The sequence below is a fragment of the Papaver somniferum genome, chromosome 7 (genome assembly GCF_003573695.1).
Source record: "Papaver somniferum cultivar HN1 chromosome 7, ASM357369v1, whole genome shotgun sequence".
Lineage (NCBI taxonomy): Eukaryota > Viridiplantae > Streptophyta > Magnoliopsida > Ranunculales > Papaveraceae > Papaver > Papaver somniferum.
Window position 1 is genome coordinate 51548717 of NC_039364.1, and position 7232 is coordinate 51555948.

Here is a 7232-nt window from a genome sequence, read left to right on the forward strand (position 1 = left end):
TTAACAAATGGGTCGATTATGATTTCGACTGCAGAGATTCTATCTTTAATGTTTTATCTGATGATTTGTATGAATATTACTCTGCTTTTGAAACTGCTAAAGATGTTTGAATGCTCTACAGAGAAAAAAATGATGCCGATGAAGAAGCTGGGTATATGAAAATAAACTGTAAGCCAGTATATGAAATTTCAGATGTTGAATGATAAATCTGTTGTTGCATAGGATCATGAGCTACAGAAAATTGCTCTGAAATTTTTACCAAGGTATAAAAATTGATAAAAATTCAAGTAGATGTAATGATTGATATATTTCCACTAAAACCTATAAAAACCTTTATAATATTCTACGTCATAAATGTAAAGAATTTCCGCTTGGAAGTTTGATTTTCTAGCTCAGGGTTGAAGAAGAAGCCAGGAAAAAAGATAAAAAGATAAAGATTCTTATTGTTTCCAATTATAAAAGTTAGACTCGAATAATTTTAAACAAAACCAAAGAAAAAAAAATGAAGCCTCACCAAAACCACAAGAATTGAAAACCTAATCAAAACAGGAACCAAATACCCATCAAGAAATGAACAATATTCGAATTCTGATTTTATTTGTTATGCTTGTCATAAATCAAGCCATAGTTGGCATTTCGGAATTCGAAAAATGTACGAGTAGTATTCAGATTCATAAAAGTCAAATCCGGTAAACGGTTTGTGATTCGGCTATAAATCGGAACGACATACGTACATGTACAATTTGTTTTTGAGACATGAATTCAGAACACAAAATCCGACGCATACTAAATGATGAGAAAACACATTTTAATATGAGCTTATAGATTGGGTGACAAGATGTTATGATTTTGTTGTCTATATATATAATATCTACACAAATATACGACAATTGAGGCGTGGAGTTGTGGCGTGATATAAGGATATAAACAAAGAGCGTGTGGTTCTTTGAATCCCCTTGGTAGTAGTTTTTGGAAAATTGTGGAATAAACAAAGGAACGGAACGATTTGGCTTATAGTTGGATCAATAAGGCGTTTGCAATATGCACCTAAGAGCTTGTTGGAGTTCAAATGATATCCAAATTTGTCTGGATTAGTACGACGAATTCTTACACGGAACGCACGATTCGCGTATGATTCAAAAACTTCAAAAAATACATGTATTAGGTTCGGAGTTGCATTTGGATGAAAGTATTATCTGGGATCGATTGATACAGAAAATTTTGTGAATAGTTCGGAGAATTGCTGACGAGGCTCCAGGAGTAACAACAAAGGAAAATATAGTGTACAAGCTAATGTTGCAGGAGGTTAATATCCATGGTTTCATTCCTAAAGATTTTTATGGTTTGTGGTGGATTGACAATTATGCTTCCTAATGTGCTTTGTAGATAATGGTAAATAAATTCATTCACTAGGACTTATTAAGATTTTATTTAGATCTAATTCTAGTTTAAACTAGAAAATATGTAAATGATGATAACAATATTGGGAGAAATTAATGCTCAGGATTCCATCATTAATCATATTCAATTGGTGCATATCATGATTTTTAACGATTCTTGCTCCTTTATTGACTTTATTTCTTTACCAAGGGTAGATTTGTAAAATATTATTTGTATATAATAAGCATGGTGCATCAAAAACTCTAAGTCTAAGCATACACCATCAAATAAAATCAAAATTAATTAGTGAAAAATCAGAAATCAACTAATATAAGAGTAAAAAGTCATAAAGAATTAAACATAGTTACCAACCAATTGTGAAATATGGTTTCCTCTATTGTCAAGTGATGGAGTTTAGCTCATCATGCTCAAAACACTTCCAAAGATTGATACATGGGTCAAAAAGTGTTTAAAAGATGAAAAGAAAAGAAAAATCAATAAAATAGAGTAACTGCAACGTTTATAAGCGTTGCAAATGAACTATTACAGAGAAAGTAAGACGGTGACATAAATGACGGTCTTATGTTGATGTTGTTTCAACCACGGTTTCTCCGACAGACTGCTGCAGTCAAATGTTCTTCGTGTTCTTCACTGCAGCAGCAGTAAAAAAATTCTGCAACTTCCTCTGCAGCGATTTTCTTCGCTCTACAACTCCCCCAAACTCTCAATGATCATTTTGTGAGCCCCCAATACCTATTTATACGCCACAGCCTTCAATTAACATGAGAATATCTTTGATTTATCTCATATTTTCCTTCAGTTCCAAGATACAGAATATTCCTTTATCTTTTCAGTTTTATGCGTTCGGGTTGTCAAAACTCTCTCAAAAGATATATTGGGGTATAACAGAAAACATGTTCTGTCTATCTCTCCATGTAACATCCATATTTAGAATCAATAAAACCCCGTAATATTCTCGCTCTGGTTTCATCGAAATAAGCATAAAATCTTTTCCTCTTTCGGACCCAACCCAATTACCAATCACGTTCTGATTTAACATGTCAAAACCAACCCAATTCCTAGAGAAAATCTTGGAAATATCTCCCAAGTCTAAGCCAAAAATGTTCGCAGGTTAGAAATATAGTTTCCTGCCAATTTTAAGTTTCAAACAAAGAAGAAGGGTGCCCCTATCAAATCTCGGGGTGTCTTTAGCACGATTGGGTGTGTTAGTAATTTTTGGGTACATTTAGTAACTTTTTCCGAGTGCCTTTAACACTTTTTTAGCCAATTTTTCACACACGTTTATTTCTTGAAAATACCTACAAATACACAAAGTAGCAAAATAAGTACAAAACACACTAACAATATAGATAATTGAGATCAAAGTATCACTTCGCATCAATATTGTTTTGATAGGTTATTTTCATGGAACTGGTATGGCAGAATTGAAGCTTCCTTCTGATAGGATACTCATACTAAAAAGATGTTCTTCACATGCCAAAAATGAGAACAAACCTTGTTTATAGTTATCTTATCAGCAATATTTGGTTATATGAAAATGTTGGGTTTGATAGTTGACATTATAACCAAAAATAATATATTGTAGGAAAGAATTACGTTACTTATGGTTTTTAACTCGAATATTAAAATGAATAATATTGATTCATTTGTGTATATGGCCTGCAATTTTAATGCTCGACATAGTAGGCGCTTTGTCATATAAAAAAAACAAACTAGTGAAAGAAATGAGCATGCTTGGTTTCTTTCCTAATTTTTCATTGGATCATTTTGAGAAATGTGAATTTTGTAAAGAAAAAATAACCAACACTTCGCATAAATTTGTTATTAAAAAGTATGGACCTCTTAGATTTATAATACACCCTTACTTATGTGAATATGATGGTATCCCAACCAAAATGAAAAAAGATATATCATGATGTTCGTTGGTGATTACTCTAATTTAAAAATATGTTTATTTGTTGAATGAAGTTATTGAAAAGTTTACATTTTTTATTGCTGAAGTTGAAAATCAATATGTTAAGAAAATTAAGAGATTTTGTGTTGATAAATGTTTTGAATATGATTATGCCCTTTTACTAAAATATATCAAAGAAAGAAGCTCCTTATAATCCTAAGATGAGTGGAAAATCTAAAAGAAAGAGTCGTACTCTTACGAAATTTATTGTTGCTTGCCTGTTTAGTTCTGGTGTTGTTCCTCACTGGTGGGATGAATGTTTGTTTGTTAAATGTTTATTATTTTGAATCATATTCTAAGTTCAAAGACCAGAAATTCTCCTTACGAAATTTGGAGAAATAGAAAACTAAATATCTCTCATTTTAGAATATGAGGTTGTTTAGCTTATGTTAAACCTGATCCTATAAAGAGACGAGGTTGAAAATAGAGGGCATGAATATATTTTTGTTGGTTATGCTCAAGATGATAAAGCTTATTGATATTTTCGATATTCATAATAAAGTTACTAAATATATTGATCTTGATTTATGTGGAAAAGAATTTACTTTTAAATCTAGAAACTGTGGGGGTTATTTTCATTCTATTGAACCCGATGTTGAACTCAAATTATAAAAACCTAAAAATGAAGCGTTAAAGGATACTTAATTCAAATTGTGGGTATAGAAAAACACATAGCTAGGACTGAGAGGGATTTCAGTTCTTTTATTTTTTTACTGTATAGGAAAAACCTTTTGGTTTACAAAAGGTGCAAATTTTTTGTCAGGGGAGGAACCTTTTATTGTAAACCTTTTGGTTTACAATAGGAAGAACCTTTCTTTTTTTATACTATAAAGGATAAATGAGAGATAATCTGGGAAGCACTGTGAAAAGACGAGGGTACCCAAATATACCTCAATCTAAAACTTTTCCACATATAAGTCCTTTCACCGAAAGTGATTGTTTATAGACTGAGTCGAGACAATACAACTAATCGATTCACACTTCGTATGATCGATCGAGACAATACGATAACAAGATAACGTGTGTGGTTGACTATGGATACAAGATCGAGACAATACAACAACGAAGTATGTTTACTTGATAATAGGTTCGGATTTAACCAAACTCTAGGGATTGTCTATCAAGTAAAATAGGAATTAACGTTTGTGTGATTTACTTTAAATTATAATAAACACAATTATAATTGTGGAAAATAAAAGTAAATGACACAACAAGATTTTGTTAACGAGGAAACCGCAAATGCAGAAAAACCATGGGACCTAGTCCAGAATTGAATACTCTCAGAATTAAGCTGTTATACGGAATCAAACCAACTTCGTATAGTTGAGACCAACCAAGTCTTCTTGTCTTCAAATCTTCTTTAATCTTCAATCAGCACCTGCACACAATCAACTTGAATCTTTTGTGATCAATTACACACAGAACGGAGTCTGTTAACGTTGGATTATCACAAGACGTCTTTAAATCTACAAACAATCTAAAGATCCCCGTCGAAACTTCGATCTAGTTTAAGTGAATCTTATATCAGAATAGAAGATTATCAAGCATAAACAAACTAGGTGAATCAAAGTTCAACAACCGTTAGTCAATCAAATCAATTGAAAACTAATAATAAACTGCAATTATCTAGTTTCCCACCAACGGTACTAATAGAGCTTCTCAATCCCAAAAAAGTCTTTAAACTGAGCGGTCGTAAGAGATTTCGCCTAATTAGGTTACTTTCCTCTCCGAATAGGAGGCTCCACCAGTAACAACACTACTAGGTACTTTTGCTGGCTCTGAGGATTAGTTTGCTAGAAATGCAAACTTCAATAATTATAGACAAGGAAGTTTGGACACCAAGGAATTTCCAAAACCGAATATTATCAAAGATATGCAATAAACACAAAATCGGTTTTCGTAATTCCTGGAAATGCACTATCCAAATATTGACCGAAATCCCAATAGAAAAATCTATAATCAGTAAATGCCCATTACTAATTATTATTTTCTAAAGATATGCATTTAATTGCTGGAGATTAAATAGCATATAAAAACTAAGAAACCTTAATTAAAAGATTCTCAATTTACTTCGATCCTGGGATTCTCCTTTAGCTATTAAGGAATATCTTTGAACAATTAATGATAAGAGTTATTGCACATGTTCAAAGTATGTCGACATCTTTACTTTGCAAGTCCTTTTTGATACTTACAATCTTGGAAACGATTTGCTACACTCCCAAACAAGTTTAGAATTGGTCTGTCTGAATTCCAAGAACTATGTGATTGATTATCCTATTGTAGATGGTGGATTTTCGATAAAGGCTAAAATCGTAAACCCATAATTATACGAACTCCTGATCCAGCAATCAGATGTGAGTATTGAGACACGGGTCTCTCATCGAATCCTCTGACTGAGAATACTTTCTCTCAGAGTACATGCAGATATGTAGTCTCTCGGCTGGACAACGACATATCTCATGAATACTGAACACTTCAGTAATTATTTCTATATAGAATCACGAGATTGACGGCTCCTAGACAGCTTGCTCTGCTAGTATAGAGCGATAACGTCTTCAGGATACAAACAACGAGTTTCCCTGACTATATAAAGGATATGAAGCTCCAGCAAGCTCATGTCAGAATAATTAATGCTCCTAGACAGCTTGCTCTGCTAGTATAGAGCCATAAGTTAATTATTCCTAAATTCTTGGATTCATCCACTGAATTTCCGAAAATATTCAAATATTTTCGCAGTATTTCGTTACTTCAATCTATGGTTCTTCCCAGCAGAATTCCATGGGTTAGTAATAAATATTCAACGCACGGGCATCTGAGCTACCTCTGAGTAAGCTCCGTCTCAAAAGGTGCAAGTGTACTCAACGATGATACACTAACAATCACCGCACGAACGAGTATTTCAAAATACGACGAAACGATGAATCTATGAAAAATAGGAAAGAAAATAATAAATAATTAACATATTGACCAAGGCGCCAAGGGATTGGGCTCATCGACCGGTCGACTGTGATGTGGCCAATCCCACGCCAGTTTTATATTTTATCATATTTTTTGTTATTTTCCTTGATCTTATGAAAATCCTTTCATTTGAACAAATATCCTTCGTTTTGAGGAAACTCCTCAGTTTCATGGTGTTTCCTTCGCACCAAGGAAATAATATAAAGTTGGGAAAAACATCTTGGGGCCGTGATTATTGGCCAACCGGCCATGCCTTGATCCCGGCCGGCCCCACACCTCATGGTTCTTAATTATTTTATTATTATTTTCTTAATCTCATGAAAACTCCTTAATCTCATGGGATTTTCACAAAACCATGAAAATATAATATAAAATTAGGAAAACTCGTGGGACCGGCCCCAGCCGGCCGTCCATGCCCTAGCCGGCCCCACGCGCCCTTATTTTATTATTATTTTTATTTTAAGGTTTGCTTGATCCCATGAAATTCCTTGATTTCATGGTATTTCTTTCAAATTATGAAAATTCCTTCAAATCATGGAAAATAATACACAAAAATTACATAAAATTAGGGAAACTTGTGGGACCGGCCCCAAGCCGGCCGGCCATGCCCTAGCCGGCCCCACACGCCGTTATTTTATTATTTTAATATTATTTGCTTCCTTGATCCCATGGAAACTCTTTCACTTTAAGGAAACTCCTTAATTTTAACAAAATTCCTTGATTTCATGATATTTTCATAAAATCATGAAAAATATTATAAAATTAGGAAAAGGCACCATGGGACCGTGGTCACTGGCCGGCCGGCCATTCCTTGGATCCAGCGGTCCCATGCCTCATATTTCTTCATTTTATAATTATTTTCCTTCATCTCATGAAGTTTCCTCAGTTTCAGCAAAACCCTGATTTTATTGTATTTTCT